Source organism: Oncorhynchus clarkii, chromosome 20, assembly GCF_045791955.1.
Source record: "Oncorhynchus clarkii lewisi isolate Uvic-CL-2024 chromosome 20, UVic_Ocla_1.0, whole genome shotgun sequence".
Lineage (NCBI taxonomy): Eukaryota > Metazoa > Chordata > Actinopteri > Salmoniformes > Salmonidae > Oncorhynchus > Oncorhynchus clarkii.
Window position 1 is genome coordinate 29012218 of NC_092166.1, and position 17347 is coordinate 29029564.

A 17347-nucleotide genomic window follows, 5' to 3' on the forward strand; every position below is an offset into this window, starting at 1 on the left:
ATCCATAGGAATGAATACACTAGGCATCTTTGGTGGCGCTTGTTTCTCATGGAGCAATGAGACTGATCCTAACCCATCAGAAAACCCATTTTATCAACCTGGATTGAGTAACAATATGATTGTTATGATTAATAATATACCCATATAATACTGCCAAATATGGACTTGAGCCCATTGCAGTGTCTTCTGTGCCACACCCCCTGACTTTTTTCACATTTAGTTGTTTTTCAGCCTGCATTTGAAGTGGATTAAATTGACATTTTCTGTAACTAGCCTACACACAATACCCCATAATGTCAAAGTGGAATTATGCTTTTAGAAATGTTTACAAATAATACAAAATGAAAAGTTTATATGTCGTGAGTCTAAGTGTTCAAACCCTTTGTTATGGCAAGCCTAAAAAAGTTCAAGAATAAAGATTTGCTTAACAAGTCACATAAATTGCATTGACTCACTCTGTGTGCAATAGTGTTTAACATGATTTTTTGAATGACTACTTAATCTCGGTACCCTACACATACAAACACAGATTCTACCACAAAGACCAAGGAGTTTTTTTGCAAAGGTAGATGGGTAAAAAAAAAGCAGACATTGAATATCCCTTACTTTGGATAAATACACCCAGTCACTACAAAGATACAGGTGTCCTTCCTAACTCAGTTGCCAGAGAGGAAGGAAACCGCTCAGGGATTTCACCATGAGGCCAATGGTGACTTTAAAACAGTTACAGAGTTTAATGGCCATGATAGGAGAAAACTGATGATGGATCAATAATATTGTAGTTACTCTACAGTACTAACCTAATTGACAGAGTGAAAAGAAGGAGATCTGAACTGTCACGTCCTGTCCTTAGTTCCTTTTTTTATGTCTCTATTTTTGGTTTGGTCAGGGCGTGAGTTGGGGTGGACATTCTATGTTTTTGTTTTATGTTTTGTATTTCTGTGTTTGGCCTGGTATGGTTCCCAATCAGAGGCAGCTGTCTATCATTGTCTCTGATTGAGAACAATACTTAGGTAGCCTGTTCCCACCTGTGTTTGTGGGGAGTTGTTTTGTGTTTTGTGTGTCTTCACCTTACAGAACTGTTTCGTTTCGTTCACTCTCTCTCTTTGTTGTTTTTTGGTAATTGCAGTGGTCAGTTTATTTATGAAAATTAACATGGACACTTAACCACGCTGCGTTTTGGTCTGATCCTTCCTATTCCTCATACGAGGAGGACAACGATCGTTACAGAACTACCCACCACAAACGGACCAAGCAGCGTGGTAACAGGGAGCACAGGCTGGGGAACATCGCCACACCAAAGAAGAACTGGAGGTAGCTAAAGCTGAGCGGAGGCGATATGAGGTAACGCAGCGCAACAGGCCCCCCTGGGGACTGGGGAGTTTTTTTAGGATAAAAAAGAAACGGAATGGAGCTAAGCACAGGCAAAATCCTGGTGGTTCAGTCTACTTTCCACTAGACACTAGGAAATGAATTAATCTTTCAGCAGGACAATAACCTAAAACAAAGGTCAAATCTACATTGGAGTTTCTTACCAAGAAGACAGTGAATGTTCCTGAGTGGCCGAGTTACAGTTGACTTAAATCTGCTAGAAAATCTATGGCAAGACATGAAAATGATCAACAACCAATTTGAAAGAGCTTGAAGAATTTTGAATAGAATAATAGGCAAACATGGCACATTCCAGGTGTGGGAAGCTTTTAAGCCTTGTTCATATTGCAGACCTTAATGCTCAAATCATTTTTGTTTTTCAAATCTGTTTTGAAATACTGACTGTCTAAACAGCAAGTTACAAATGACAACAGTCATTCGCTAACATGGCTATGCTATGTTAGCCATGTTGGGCTTGTGCACGGTGGTGGTGTAGGCTGATTGGTGGTGGTGCTCGTGGTTCCTATCACTCAGAAGTTATGTAGCAAGCTAAGGTGACAACAATGACTGCTTTGGACATTTCACAGTTGCTTTGAATGTTCAAAATCATAGTGGAAGAACACTTTTAAAGGCTCAAAGGATAAGATGATCCCACTTTCAAAAGGAGTCCTTTTTGGCTAGCCACAGCAGTCAACTAGCTAGCTAGGTAGCTGTTTATCTTTCTAGCACATTCACTAATGTGTTTGTAAAACAATTGATAAGCTAGTTAGCTACCACATGTTCTTGTCAAACTGTCAACAGAGTAGCTAGCAAGCAACAATATATGCCAAATAACAGTCAAAAACCACTTCAGGGCAGGTAAATCAGATTTGACTGTTGTGTGTTTTTTTTATTTTTAATTTTACCCCTTTTTCTCCCCAATTTCGTGGTATCCAATTGTTTTAGTAGCTACTATCTTGTCTCTTCGCTACAATTCCCGTACGGGCTCGGGAGAGATGAAGGTTGAAAGTCATGCGTCCTCCGATACACAACCCAACCATGCCGCACTGCTTCTTAACACAGCGCGTATCCAACCCGGACGCCAGCCGCACCAATGTGTCGGAGGAAACACTGTGCACCTAGCAACCTTGGTTAGCGCGCACTGCACCCGGCCTGCCACAGGAGTCGCTGGTGCGCGATGAGACAAGGATATCCCTACCAGCCAAGCCCTCCCTAACCCGGAAGACGCTAGGCCAATTGCGCATCGCCCCACGGACCTCCCAGTCGTGGCCGGTTATGACAGAGCCTGTGCGCAAACCCAGGGTCTCTGGTGGCACAGCTGGCACTGCAGTACAGCACCCTTAACCACTGCGCCACCCGGGAGGCTAGATTTGACTGTTCAGACACACGTCACATGGCCAGGAATAAGATTTGTATCTGACTTCAAAGCACCCATAAAGGTTGTGAAATGTGGCTTGAAATATCCAATTCCATGTGTTTTTTGGCTGTTCAGACTGCAGGAAAAATACCAGATTCTAATCAGATAAGCAAAAAAATAGGATTTGAGAAATTTCAAACTGTCAATGTGAACAAGGCTTTAGAGACTTACCAAGAAAGACTCACAGCTGTTATCGCTGCCAAAGGTGATTCTAACATGTATTGGCTCAGGGGCTTGAATACTTACAGTATCTAATGAAGACACAACAATAACATGTGTAAAAAGTCAAGGGGTGTGAATACTTTTTGAAGGCACTATCAATGAAATATTTTTGTATTTCATTTTCAATACATTTGCAAACATTTCTAAAAACATGTTCTCACTGTCATTATGGAGTATTGTGCGTAGATGGGTGAGAGAAAACATATATTTAATACATTTTGAATGTAGGCTGTAACACAACAATATGTGGAATAAGTCAATGGATGTGTATAATTTCTGAAGGCATTGTATCTTGTCGATTGCAATATTATACACCCAACCTGTAAATGGAAAGTACAGTATAGTAACATGGTAAACAACATGATGGTTTGTGAATATCCAATTCCTTGGCTGTGTATCCTGTAATCCTACAACTACTACATTAAATATTTATATTATGATTAGTACTTACATCATTACAACTTGGCTACTACTGAACAACCACTGCTACCTTGCTGCTTCTTTTTACAACACATACAGTGCCTTCAGACCCCTTGACTTTTTACACATTTTGTTAGGTTACAGCCTTATTCAAAAAATTATTACATAGTTTTTTTCCCCTCATCAATCTACACACAATACCCCATAATGACAAAGCAAAAACAGGTTTTCAGAAAATAAATGAAATATCACATTGACATAAGTATTCAGACCCTTTACTCAGTACTTTGTTGAAGCACCTTTGGCAGTGATTACAGCCCCGAGCCTACTTGGGGATGACGCTAAACGCTTGGCACACCTGTATTTGGGGAGTTTCTCCCATTCTTCTCTGCAAATCCTCTCAAGCTCTGTCAGGTTGGATGGGGATTGTTGCTGCACAGCTATTTTCAGGTCTCTCCAGAGATGTTTGATCGGGTTCAAGTCCATTTAGACACTTTTCCCGAAGCCACTCTTGCCTTGTCTTGGCTGTGTGCTTAGGGTCGTTGTCCTGTTGGAAGGTGTGCTCTGGAGCAGGTGTTCATCAAGGGTCTCTCTTTACTTTGTTCCGTTCATATTTGCCTCGATTCTGACTAGTCTCCCAGTTCCTGCCACTGAAAAACATCCTCACAGCATGATTCTGCCACCACCATGCTTCACCGTAGGGATGGTGCCAGGTTCCCTCCAGACGTGACACTTGGCATTCAGGCCAAGGTGTTCAATCTTGGTTTCATCACCCAAGAGAGTCTTTAAGTGCCTTTTGGCAAACTCCAAGTGGGCTGTCATGTGCCTTTTACTGTGGAGTGGCTTCCGTCTGGTCACTCTACCATAAAATATCACGTTTCAGGAGAAAACCCAGATGCAGACAGTGTCGAAGTAACAAAAGTTTATTACTAGAATAGGGGGCAGGCAAAACAACAGGTCAGGGGCAGACAGAGGTCAGTAATCCAGATCAGAGTCCATAAGGTACAGAACGGCAGGTAGTCTGGGGGTCAGGGCAGGCAGAGGTCAATAATCCATGGTGGGATAACAAGGTACAGAATGGCAGGCAGGCTCAGGGTCAGGGCAGGCAGAAATGGTCAAAACTTGAAAAATAGAAAACAGGAAATAGAAAAAGACAGGCGCAAGGGGAAAACCACTGGTAGGCTTGACGAATAAAACGAACTGGCAACAGACAGAGAACGCAGGTATAAATACACTGGGGATAATGGGGAAGATGGAGACACCTGGAGGGGGGTGGAGATAAGCATAAAGACAGGTGAAGCAGATCAGGGTGTGACAATAAATGCCTGATTGGTGAAGTGCTGCAAATATGGTTTTCCTTCTGGAAGGTTCCACAGAGGCACTATAGAGCTCTGTCAGAGTGACCATCGGGTTCTTGGTCACCTCCCTGATTGTTCAGTTTGGCCGGGCAGTCAGCTGTAGGAAAAGTCTTGGTGGTTTCAAACTTCTTCCATTTAAGAATGATGGAGTACATACACTGTGTTCTTGGGGACCTTCAATGCTGCAGAAATGTTTTGATACCCTTGCCAAGATCTGTGCCTTTCATAGCAAAGGGTCTGCATACTTATGTAAATAATAATAATAAATAATGTTTTTTTTTTTTTTTTTTTTTTTTTTTGCAAAAATGTAAAAAAAACTGTTTTCGCTTTGTCATTATGGGCTATTGTGTGTAGATTGCGAAGGATTTTTTTATTTAATCCATTTTAGAATAAGTCCGTAACGTAAGAAAATGTGGAAAAAATAAAGGGGTCTGAATACTTTCTGAAGGCAAAGTACTTATCCCAAAGCTTCTAATGCTAAACTACTATCATTAGAAAATGTTAAGATTGCATCAGGACCATAATAAGGATGATTTTTTTTTGTAGCAGCTATTATAGTCTCCCTTATATAAGGCCTTGTTGTGCGTTGTGCAATGCATGTGAATAACTGAGGATGGGCTGTTTTTAATAAGCAAAGATTGTAGGAAATGGGACCAAAGCCCAATAGAACATTTCCAGCTGGAAGTCCATCCGCCCAGCTCAAAGTAGAGCAGAAAACCAGCTCATAGGGCTCAGCCCAAGAGAGAGGATTACTGCATTCACTCAAGATATACTGTATCATACTGGGGACTTTCCCCCAATGCTACATTGCAGCCTGGCCATATAGACCAGACGTAACATATTAAACGTACATTTGTGCACCTCAAATTAGTATGATATGTTACATTTTGTATGGTTACATAGGACAGTAGGTTACTTAAGCCAAAAACAAAAGTAGGGAGGTTGGTCGGGGAGAATCGGTGGGCGTGTAACACGAGGAGGATACGTGGGCGTATAACACTACCATATAGCAACCCAAAGGTTGAGTGTTTGAATCACATCACTGACAATTTTTCCCACTTTCCAACTACTTACTACTTTTGAACTACTTTTGAACTACTTACCATGTTAGCTAACCCTTCCTAAGTTCAGGTTTTACATTTCTACAGAAACATAAAGTGGTGCATAACATATAAATTCTTATTGCTATCTGAGAGTGCACAGATTATTCTGCTTTTTCTTAAAATGGTGTATCAAATCAAACCAAATGTTATTAGTCACGTGTCGAATACAACAGGTGTAGACCTAACAGTGAAATATGCTTACTTATGAGCCCCTAACCAACAATTCAGTTTCAAAAATAAGAATAAGAGGTAAAAGTAACAAGTAATTAAAGGGCAACAGTAAAAAATAACAATATATACAGGGGTGTGCCGGTACAGAGTCAATGTGTGGGGGCACCGGTAAGTTGAGGTAGTATGTATGTACCACTTGCCGTGCGGTAGCAGAGAGGACAGTCTATGACTAGGGTGACTGGAGTCTTTGACAATTTTTAGGGCCTTCCTCTGACACCGCCTGGTATAGAGGTCCTGGATGGCAGAAAGCTTGGCCTCCGTGATGTACTGGGCCGTTTTCACTACCCTGTGTAGTGCCTTGCGGTCGGAGGCTGAGCAGTGATGCAAGTAGGCAGGATGCTCTCAGTGGTGCAGCTGTAGAACCTTCTGAGGATCTGAGGACCTATGCCACATTTTTTCAGTCTCTTGAGGGGGAATAGGTTTTGTCGTGCCCGCTTCATAACTGTCTTAGTGTGCTTAGACCATGTTAGTTTGTTGGTGATGTGGACACCAAGGAACTTGAAGCTCTCTCCACTGCAGCCCCATCGTTGAGAACGGGGGCGTGATCGGTCCTATTCTTTGAGGGATCTATGGTGTTGAACGCTGAGCTGTAGTCAATGAATAGCATTCTCACATAGGTGTTCCTTTTGTCCTGGTGTGAAAGGGCAGTGTGGCGTGCAATAGAGATTGCGTCATCTGTGGATCTCTTTGGGCGGTATGCAAATTGGAGTGGGTCTAGGGTTTCTGGGATGATGGCGTTGATGTGAGCCATGACCAGCCTTTGAAAGCACTTCATGGCTACAGACGTGAGTGCTACGGGTCGGTAGTCATTTAGGCAGGTTACCTTAGTGTTCTTGGGCACAGTCACTATGGTGGTCTGCTTGAAACATGTTGGTATTACAGACTTGGACAGGGAAAGGTTGAAAATGTCAGTGAAGACACTTGCTAGACAGTCAGCGCATGCTCGCAGTACACGTCCTGGTAATCCATCTGGCCCTGCGGCCTTGTGAATGTTGACCTGTCTAAAGGTCTTTCTCACATCAGCTGCAGAGAGCGTGATCACACATTCTTCCGGTGCAGCTGGTGCCCTCATGTATGTTTCAGTGTCATTTTCCTCGAGGCGAGCATACAAATAGTTTAACTCTCTGGTAGGCTTGTGTCACTGGGCAACTCTCGGCTGTGCTTCCCTTTGTATTCTGTAATGGCTTGCAAGCCCTGCCACATCCGACGAGCGTCAGAGCCGGTGTAGTACGACTCGATCTTTGTCCTGTATTGATGCTTTTCCTTTTAGATGGTTCGTCGGAGGGCATAGCGGGGTTTCTCATAAGCTTCCGGGTTAGAGTCCCGCTCCTTGAATGCGGGAGCTCTAGTCTTTAGCTCAGTGCGGATTCTGCCTGTAATCCATGGCTTCAGGTTGGGGTATGTACATACAGTTTTTGTGGAGACGATGTCATCGATGCACTCATTGATGAAGCCAATGACAGATGTGGTGTACTCTTCAATGCCATTGGTGGAATCCCGGGACATATTCCAGTCTGTGCTAGCAAAACAGTCCTGTAGCTTAGCATCTGCTTCATCTGACCACCTTTTTATTGATCTACTCACTGGTACTTCCTGCATTCATTTTTTTGTTTTGTAGCAGGAATCAGGAGGATTGAATTATGGTCAGATTTGCCAAATGGAGGGCGAGGGAGAGCTTTGTATGTGTCTCTGTGTGTGGAGTACAGGTGGTCCAGAGTTATTTTCCCTCTGGTTGCACATTTAACATGCTGGGAGAAATTTTGTCAAACTGATTTAAGTTTCCCTGCACTAAAGTCCCCGGCTACTAGGAGCGCTGCCTCTGGGTTTTCTTGTTTGCTTATGGAGGAATACATCTCACTCAATGCTATCTTAGTGCCAACCTCTGACTGAGGTGGTACAGTTGAAGTCGGACGTTTACATACACTTAGGTTGGAGTCATTAAAACTTGTTTTTCAACCACTCCACAAATTTCTTGTTGACAAACTATAGTTTTGGCAAGTCGGTTAGGACATCTACTTTGTGCATGACACAAGTAATTTTTCCCAAATTTTTTACAGACAGATTATTTATCTTATAATTCACTGTATCACAATTCCAGTGGGTCAGAAGTTTGCATACACTAAGTTGACTGTGCCTTTAAACAGCTTGGATAATTCCATAACATGATGTTGTGGCTTTAGAAGCTTCTGATAGGCTATTAGACATAATTTGTACCTGTGGATGTAATTCAAGGCCTACCTTCAAACTCAGTGCCTCTTTGCTTGACATCATGGGAAAATCTAAAGAAATCAGCCAAGACCTCAGATTTTTATTTTAGACCTCCACAAGTCAGGTTCATCCTTGGGAGCAATTTCCAAATGCCTGAAGGTACCATGTTCATCTGTACAAACAATAGTACACAAGTATAAACACCATGGGACCACGCAGCCGTCATACAGTAAAACGAGTCCTATTTCCTAGATCGTACTTTTTGGAGAAATGTCCTCTGGTCTGATGAAACAAAAATATAACTGTTTGGCCATAATGACCATCGTTATGTTTGGAGGAAAAAGGGGAGGCTTGCAAAACAAAGAACACCATCCCAACCGTTAAGCACGGGGGTGGCAGCATCATGCTGTGGGGGTGCTTTGCTGCAGGCAGGACTGGTGCACTTCACAAAATGGATGGCATCATCAGAAGGAAACTTATGTGGATTTATTGAAGCAACATCTCAAGACATCAGCCAGGAAGTTAAAGCTTGGTTGTAAATGGGTCTTCCAAATAGACAATGACCCCAAGCATACTTCCAAAGTTGTAGCAAAATGGCTTAAGGAAAACAAAGTCAAGGTATTGGAGTGGCCATCACAAAGCCCAGACCTCAATCCCATAGGAAATATATAGGCAGAACTGAAAAAGTGAGTGTGAGCAAGTCAGCCTACAAACCTGACTCAGTTACACCAGCTCGTTCAGGAGGAATGGGCCAAAATTCACCCAACTTTATGTGGGATGCTTGTGGAATGCTACCCGAAACGTTTGACCCAAGTTAAACAATATAAAGGCAATGCAACCAAATACTAATTGAGTGTATGTAAACTTCTGACCCACTGGGAATGTGATGAAAAGTTGAAATAATAGTTCTCTCTACTATTAATCTGACATTTCACTTTCTTAAAGTAAAGTGGTGATCCTAACCTACCTAAGAGAGAGAATTTTTACTAGGATTAAATGTCAGGAATTGTGAAAAACTGAGTTTAACGTATTTGGCTATGGTGTATGTAAACTTCCTACTTCAACTGTATGTAAACAGCTTTGAAGAATACAGATGAGAACTCTCTCAGTAGGTAGTGTGGTCTACAGCTTATCATGGTATACTCAACCTCAGGTGAGCAATAGTTCGAGACTTCCTTAGATATAATGCAGCAGCTGTTATTTACAAAAATACGTAGACTGCCGCCCCTTGTCTTACCAGACGCCGCTGTTCTATCCTGCCGGTACATCGTATTTCCAGCCAGCTGTATGTTGATATTGTCATCATTCAGCCACGACTCCGTGAAACATAAGAAGTTTTAATGTCCCAATGGTAGCTTAATCTTCCCCGTAACTCGTCGATTTTATTGTCCAAAGATTGCACGTTTGCGAGCAGAATTGAGGAAAGTGGGGGTTTGTTCGTTCGCCTTCAAATTCTCAGAAGGCAGCCCGCTCTTCGGCCTCGCTTTCTCCGCCTCCTCTTCACTCAGATCACGGGGGTCGGGGACTGTTCCCGAGGGAGCTGTATATCCTCCGCCTCGGGATCTTCAGAGTCATGAAAGAAGAAAAAGGATTTTGCTCATGAGTAATTGCAGTCCTTATGTCGGTCCTAGAAGTTATTTTTGGTCATAAGAGACGGTAGCGGCGACATTATGTACAAAATGAGTAAAAAAACAAGTTACAAACAACGCAGATAAACAAACAAAAAAACACTATCAGTTGGGGGCACGTTAAACTTCTGCCTTCTGCTCCGGCACCGTTTTGGTAGACCTGTTTTCAAACAGTATTTTTGTCTCTCATTACTTTCAGTGTTTGATTGAGCCTTCCTGAAGTCCAAGATGAACGGGGCTGGCACTTTTCGGACAATTCTATTCGTCTAATCAATGGGTACTCTCTCCAAATCTGTATTTCTATATCACACAGTTTTTACAGGTACTATATTTCCTTGGGTTATCCCTACAGGCCTTGCAGTGGTCTCACAAGATGCCCTTGCCTGAGTTATGACCAGATAGCTATCACCTATTCCAATTACAGTGGAAAGACATTGCGAAAGATACTGATCGTTGAGTCAAGTGACTTGATGACACGTGACTTTGATGCAGCATGCGTACATACTGCAGCAATTGAAGTTTAATGTTACTGGTAGGAGATGAAACCTGGGTTGATAAACTGTGAACAACATGATTATTACTTTACACTCCCATGTTGTTGCTAACTATGAAAACATAACAAAAAACATGACCACAAACAACTTAAACCATGTCATTAGTTATAGACATTATCGTGTAGTAGTCATATTTGTAATGAAATACTTCAATCCATTCTATAATGTTCCACACCAGTCTTTCAGAGTTGCGCAAACCATCCTACATGGAACAGCCAGTGACAGAGAGTGAAAACAGGATCTTGTTCAGAACAGAGTACTTTAAAAAAAGCTGCTGCCTGGTGGGCAAGGCAAGGCTGATGTATTTTTGAAGTGGCAGCAGAGGAAGAGCATAGGGCAGTGTCTTTCCTGGTTCCTGGCTTGCTACAGCTTCCTGTCGCGGCGTGTGAGTCCCTGATGTGGAATTTTATTCAAACAAAGGCACTTGTTACGATTCATGCTCTTGCCTCTTGTATTCAATGCCTTCTATGCCATTGTTTCAACTGCCCATTGATCTTGTTCTTCGTCTGACTTGACAACCCAACCCTGTTGACTAACTTAGGGGCTAGCCCTCCCTAGAGATGTGTTACTAACAACCAAGTGAATCACTGGCATCTACTGTAGCATGCATTTAGGATTCTCCCAGCCTCCCCACTCCGCACCCCCTCTGTGTAACATCCCCCTCAGAGTTACACCTGCTTGACTCCCAGTAACATAGAAAACACTCCTCAGTCAATCCATTACACATAGCATGAGTATGCTAGGCTGCCATGACCAATATCCTGTAGGCCTGAGTAAAAGGAAAACCCAGACAATAAGTCAATGTTCTCTGAGGGATTTTGACACAGGCACATATGTTAGAGTCTGCTATTTTGAACTTTTAGTGTGTACTTTGTGAGACAGCGTTTTCCAGTGTTCTGTTAGTAATAAGTAATACATATAGGGTGACCTCTGAGAGATATCCCACATTTTCCCATACAACCATCTAATAAAGTGTAAAGGTCCCTTGTCACGTCCTGACCTTAGTTCCTTTTTTATGTCCCTATTTTAGTTTGGTCAGGGCATGAGTTGGGGTGGGCATTCTATGTGTTGTCCTATGTTTTTGTATTTCTGTGTTTGGCCTGGTATGGTTCCCAATCAGAGGCAGCTGTTTATCGTTGTCTCTGTTTGAGAACCATACTTAGGCAGCCTGTTTTCCCACTATGATTTGTGGGTAGTTGTTTTCTGCCTTTGTATTAGTTACCAGACGGAACTGTTTCAGTTGTTCTTTTTGTTTACTTTGTATTGTAGTGTTCAGTTCAGTTTAATAAAATTACGAGCACTTACCACGCTGCATATTGGTCCTCTTCGGAAGAGGAGGAAAACCGTTACGTCCCTAAAATAAGAACCATGATGGAGTTCTCTTTTCTCATTCAGAAAGTCCTTCAACACATATTCTCCTCAGGTGAAAAGTGTACTACAGCACAGCTCCAGGTGGTGGCAATAAGACCTTATCTATCCAGGTACCAATCACACCCCCCACCTACTCCCTGGGGAGCTCTCCTGTTGGTCGTCTTAGCTTACTGACTAGTTGTTGTTGTTTTGACCGGGTTTGAGCACTGTTTGGTGAAGTTAATAACATGCTAAATATATTTTCTTATCTTCCCCATACGGAAAACTCAAGTATTATAATATTAGGAACAACTGGTCTTTCCATGACATTCTGTAGACTGACCAGGTGAATCCAGATGAAAGCTATGATCGCTTATTGATATCACCTGTTAAATCAACTTTAATCAACGTAGATGAAGGGGAGAGGACAGGTTAAGGAAGGATTTTTAAGCCTTGAGACAATTGAGACATGGATTGTGTATGTGTACCATTCAGACGGTGAATGGGCAAGACAATGCTTTGTGTCAAGAACTGCAACGCTGCTGGATTTGTCACGCTCAACAGATTCCCGTATGTATCAAGAATGGTCCATGATCCAAAGCACATCCAGCCAACTTCACACAACTGTCGGAAGCATTCGAGTCAACATGGGCCAGCATCCCTGTGGAACGCTTTCGACACCTTGTAGAGTCCATGCCCCGACGAATTGAGGCTTTTCTGAGGGGAAAAGGTGGGCGCAACTCAATATTAGGAAAGTGTTCCAAATGTTTTGTGCACTTAATGTATGTACATGTATAAGGGTGTAAGGGTCCTGTGTGTAGAGCTGGTGTATACAGTCAGGCGCAGGACAGCAAATATGAATAATCAACGTACTTTTACTCAAAATGACAAATGTACAAAGTAACATCATGAGCACACAATGCTGGACCGAAAATACAATAAACAATCACTCACAAATACGACATGGGGAACAGAGGGTTAAATAATAAACAAGTAATTGATTGAGTGAAGCCAGGTGTGATAAGACAAAGACAGAACAAATGGAAAATGGTGGCTAGAAAGCCAGTGACGTCGACCGCCGAACGCCGCCCGAACAAAGAGAGGGACCGACTTCGGCAGAAGTCGTGACAGTACCCCCCCTTGACGCACGGCTCCAGCAGCACGCCGACACCGACCTCGGGGACGACTCGGAGGACGAGGCGCAGGGCGACCCGGATGGAGACGGTGGAAATCCCGCAGCAACGAAGGGTCCAGGGCGTCCTCCACCGGCACCCAGCATCTTTCCTCCGAACCGTACCCCTCCCACTCCATGAGGTACTGAAGGCCCCTCGCCCGACGCCTCGAGTCCAGGATGGCCACCTCGCGGCCCGTTGTAGGTGCACATGGGCGGCGTCCCAGGTCTCCTCCGAGTGCTTGAACCATTTGTCCACTGCAGGAGCTTCGATCTGGCTCTGATGCCACGGTGCCAGAACCGGCTGATACCCCAGTACGCACTGGAAAGGAGAGAGGTTAGTGGAGGAGTGGCGGAGTGAGTTTTGGACCATCTCTGCCCAGGGGATGAACGTCGCCCACTCCTCCGGCCAGTCCTGGCAATATGACCACAGAAACCTACCTACATCCTGATTTACTCTCTCCACCTGCCCGTTACTCTCGGGGTGAAAACCTGAGGTAAGGCTGACCGAGACCCCCAGACCCCCATGAACGCTCTCCAGACCCTGAACTGGGGACCCCGATCAGAGACTATGTCCTCAGGCACACCGTAGTGCCGGAAGATGTGAGTGAACAGGGCCAGAACAGAGTTCTGTTATACTCACAGACATCATTCAAACAGTTTTAGAAACGCCAGAGTGTTTTCTATCCAATACTAATAATAATATGCATATATTAGCATCTGGGACAGAGTAGGAGGCAGTTCACTCTGGGCACGCTATTCATCCAAAAGTGAAAATGCTGCCCCCTATCCCAAAAAGGTTAAACCGTTACCCTCTACCACTCATTGCCTCGGCTTTCGAGCCGCTCCAGGGGGCCACTATCTTCTCTAAGTTAGAGCTGCGGAACGCCTACCACCTGGTATGGATACAGCCTACAACACTGCTATCAGGTACTGTGAAGGTATCAAATGGCGCCGGAAGAAATGGCAGCAGTTTTACTGGCGCCCATCCAATTATGCTATTATGTGTTTTTGTTCGCGTTATTTGTAACTAATTTTGTACATAATGTTTCTGCAACCGTATCTTACGGCAAAAAAGAGCTTCTGGATATCAGGACAGCGATCACTAACCTCGGATTAGACAAAGGTTTTTTCTTCAACAAGCAAGACGCACAGGACATTACCCAAACACCCCACAGGGCCGACATCCCTGTTTGCAAGAGGAAACGACGCAGGTACAGAGGACAAAGAGCCGGATGCCTGGTCAGGACCCGAAAAAGGCGGGTGGAAAGCTGCCGTTAGCGTCAATACTACTCGCCAACGTGCAATCATTGGACATTAAACTAGACGAGGTACGATCACGATTATGCTACCAACGGGACATCAAAAACTGTAATATCCTATGTTTCACGGAATCGTGGCTGAATGACGACATGGATATTCAGATAGCGGGATATACGCTGCACTGGCAAGATAGAGAACAGCACACAGTAAGACGAGGGGGGGCTGTCTGTGCATATTTGTAAACAACAGCTCGTGCACGAAATCTAAGGGAGTCTAGATTTTGCTCGCCTGAAGTAGAGGATATTGTGAAAAATTGCAGGCCACACTACTTACCTAGAGAGTTTTCAGCTATACTTTTCGTGGCTGTTTATTTACCACCACAGACAGATGCTGGCACTAAGACCGCACTCAGTCAGCTGTATAAGGACATAAGCAAACAGGAAACCACGAGAGGCGGCGCTCCTAGTGGCCGGAGACTTTAATGCAGAGACTTTAAACTTAAATCAGTTCTACCAAATTTCCATCAACATGTTAAATGTGCAACCAGAGGGGAAAAAAATTATAGATCACCACGTGGTGTCAGAGGAAGGCCCTAAAAATTGTCAAAGAGCCCAGCCACCCCAGTCATAGACTATTCTCTCTACTACCACATGGCAAGTGGTACCGGAGTGCCAAGTCTAGGACAAAAAGGCTTCTCAACAGTTTTTACCCCCACGCCATAAGACTCCTGAACAGGTAATCAAATGGCTACCTGGACTATTTGCATTGTGTGCCCCCCCAACCCTTCTTTTTACACTGCTGCTACTGTCTGTTTATTATATATGCAAAGTCACTTTAACTATACATTCATGTACATACTACCTCAATTGGGCCGACCAACCAGTGCTCCCGCCCATTGGATAACCAGGCTATCTGCATTGTGTCCCACCCACCACCCGCCAACCCCTCTTTTACACTACTGCTACTCTCTGTTCATCATATACTATAACCATATCTACATGTACATACTACCTCAATCAGCCTTACTAACCGGTGTATGTATGTAGCCTCACTACTTTTATAGCCTCGTTACTGTATATAGCCTGTCTTTTTACTGTTGTTTTATTTCATTGTTCACCTAAAACCTTTTTTGCACTATTGGTTAGAGCCTAAAGTAAGCATTTCACTGTAAGGTGAAATGTTGTATTCAGCTCACGTGACAAATAAACTTTGATTTGATTTGAATACCTGGTGATGCCCTTCGGTTTGACCAATGCTTCTGCTGTGTCCAGGCCCTGGTGAATGACGTTCTCCGGTATATGTTGAACCGGTATGTGTTCGTCTACCTCGACGACATTCTTGTCTTTTCCCACTCGGCTCAAGAACATGTTCTCCACGTCCGACAAGTCCTCCAGCATCTCCTGGAGAACCAACTGTTTGTCAAAGCCGAAAAATGTGAGTTCCATCGCTCCACCATATGCTTTCTTGGATACATTATCCACAGGGTAACTGTCAACTTGTGAGTCTGAAAATGGACACTGGAGGTTAATAAGGAATTTGCATTGCAAGTATCAATTTGATGTTCATGAACATTTGCCATGACCTGTGCATTCGGAAAATATTCAGACCCCTTGACTTTTTCCACATTTTGTTACGTTACAGCCTTTTTCTCAAAGGGATTATATTCATGTTTTTCCTCATCAATGTAAACACAATACCACATAATGACAAAGAGAAAACAGGTTTTTAGAAATGTTTGCAAATGCATAAAAAAAAAGAAACGGAAATATTACATTTACATAAGTATTCAGACCCTTTGCTAGGAGACTTGAAATTGAGTTCAGGTGCATCTTGTTTCCATTGATCATCCTTGAGATGATCCACCTGTGGTAAGTCTAATTGATTGGACATGATTTGGAAAGGCACTCACCTGTCTATATCAGGTCCCACAGTTGACAGTGCATGTCAGAGCAAAAACCAAGCCATGAGGTCGAAGAACTTGTCCGTAGAGCTCTGAGACAGGATTGTGTCAAGGCACAGATCTGGGGAAGAGTATGAAAGAAATGTCTGCAGCATTGTAGGTCCCCAAGAACAAAGTGGCCTCTATTCATTCTTAAATGGAAGAAGTTTGGAACCATCAAGACTCTTCCTAGAGCTGGCTGCCTGGCCAAACTGAGCAATTGGGGGAGAAGGGCCTTGGTCAGGAAGGTGATCAACAACCTGATGGTCACTCAGACAGAGCTCCAGAGTTCCTCTGTGGAAATGGGAGAATCTTCCAGAAGGACAATCAATCAAATGTATTTCTAAAGCTCTTTTTACATCTGCCGATGTCACAAAGTGCTGTACAGAATCCCAGCCTGAAACCCCAAACAGCAAGCAATGCAGATGTAGAATCACGGTGGCTAGGAAAAACTCCATATAAAGGCCGGAACCTAGGAAGGAACCTAGAGAGGAACCAGGCTCTGATGGGTGGCCAGTCCTCTTCTGGCTGTGCTGGGTGGAGATTATAACAGAACATGGCCAAGATGTTCAAATGTTGATAGATGACCAGCTGGGTCAGATAATAATAATCACAGTGGTTGTAGAGTGTGCAACAGGTCAGCACCTCAGGAATAAATATCTGTTGGCTTTTCATAGCTGATCATTCAGAGTTAGAGACAGGTGAATTGGTTTCTGGGATGATAGTGTTGATGTGAACCATGACCAGCCTTTCAAAGCACTTCATGGCTACAGACGTGAGTGCTATGGGTCGGTGTTCATTTAGGCAGGTTATCTTGGTGTTCTTGGGCACAGGGACTATGGTGGTCTGTTTGAAACATGTAGGTATTACAGACTCGGTCAGGGACAGGTTGAAAATGTCAGTGAAGACACTTGCCAATTTGTCAAGGCATGCTCTGAGTACATGTCTTTGTAATCTGTCTGGCTCTGCGGCCTTTTGAATGTTGACCTGTTTAAAGGTCTTTCTCTCATAGGCTATGGAGAGTGTGATCACACATTAGTCCGCAAAAGCTGGTGCTCTCATGCATGCTTCAGTGTTGCTTAACTTGAAGCTTGCATTAAAATAATTTAGCT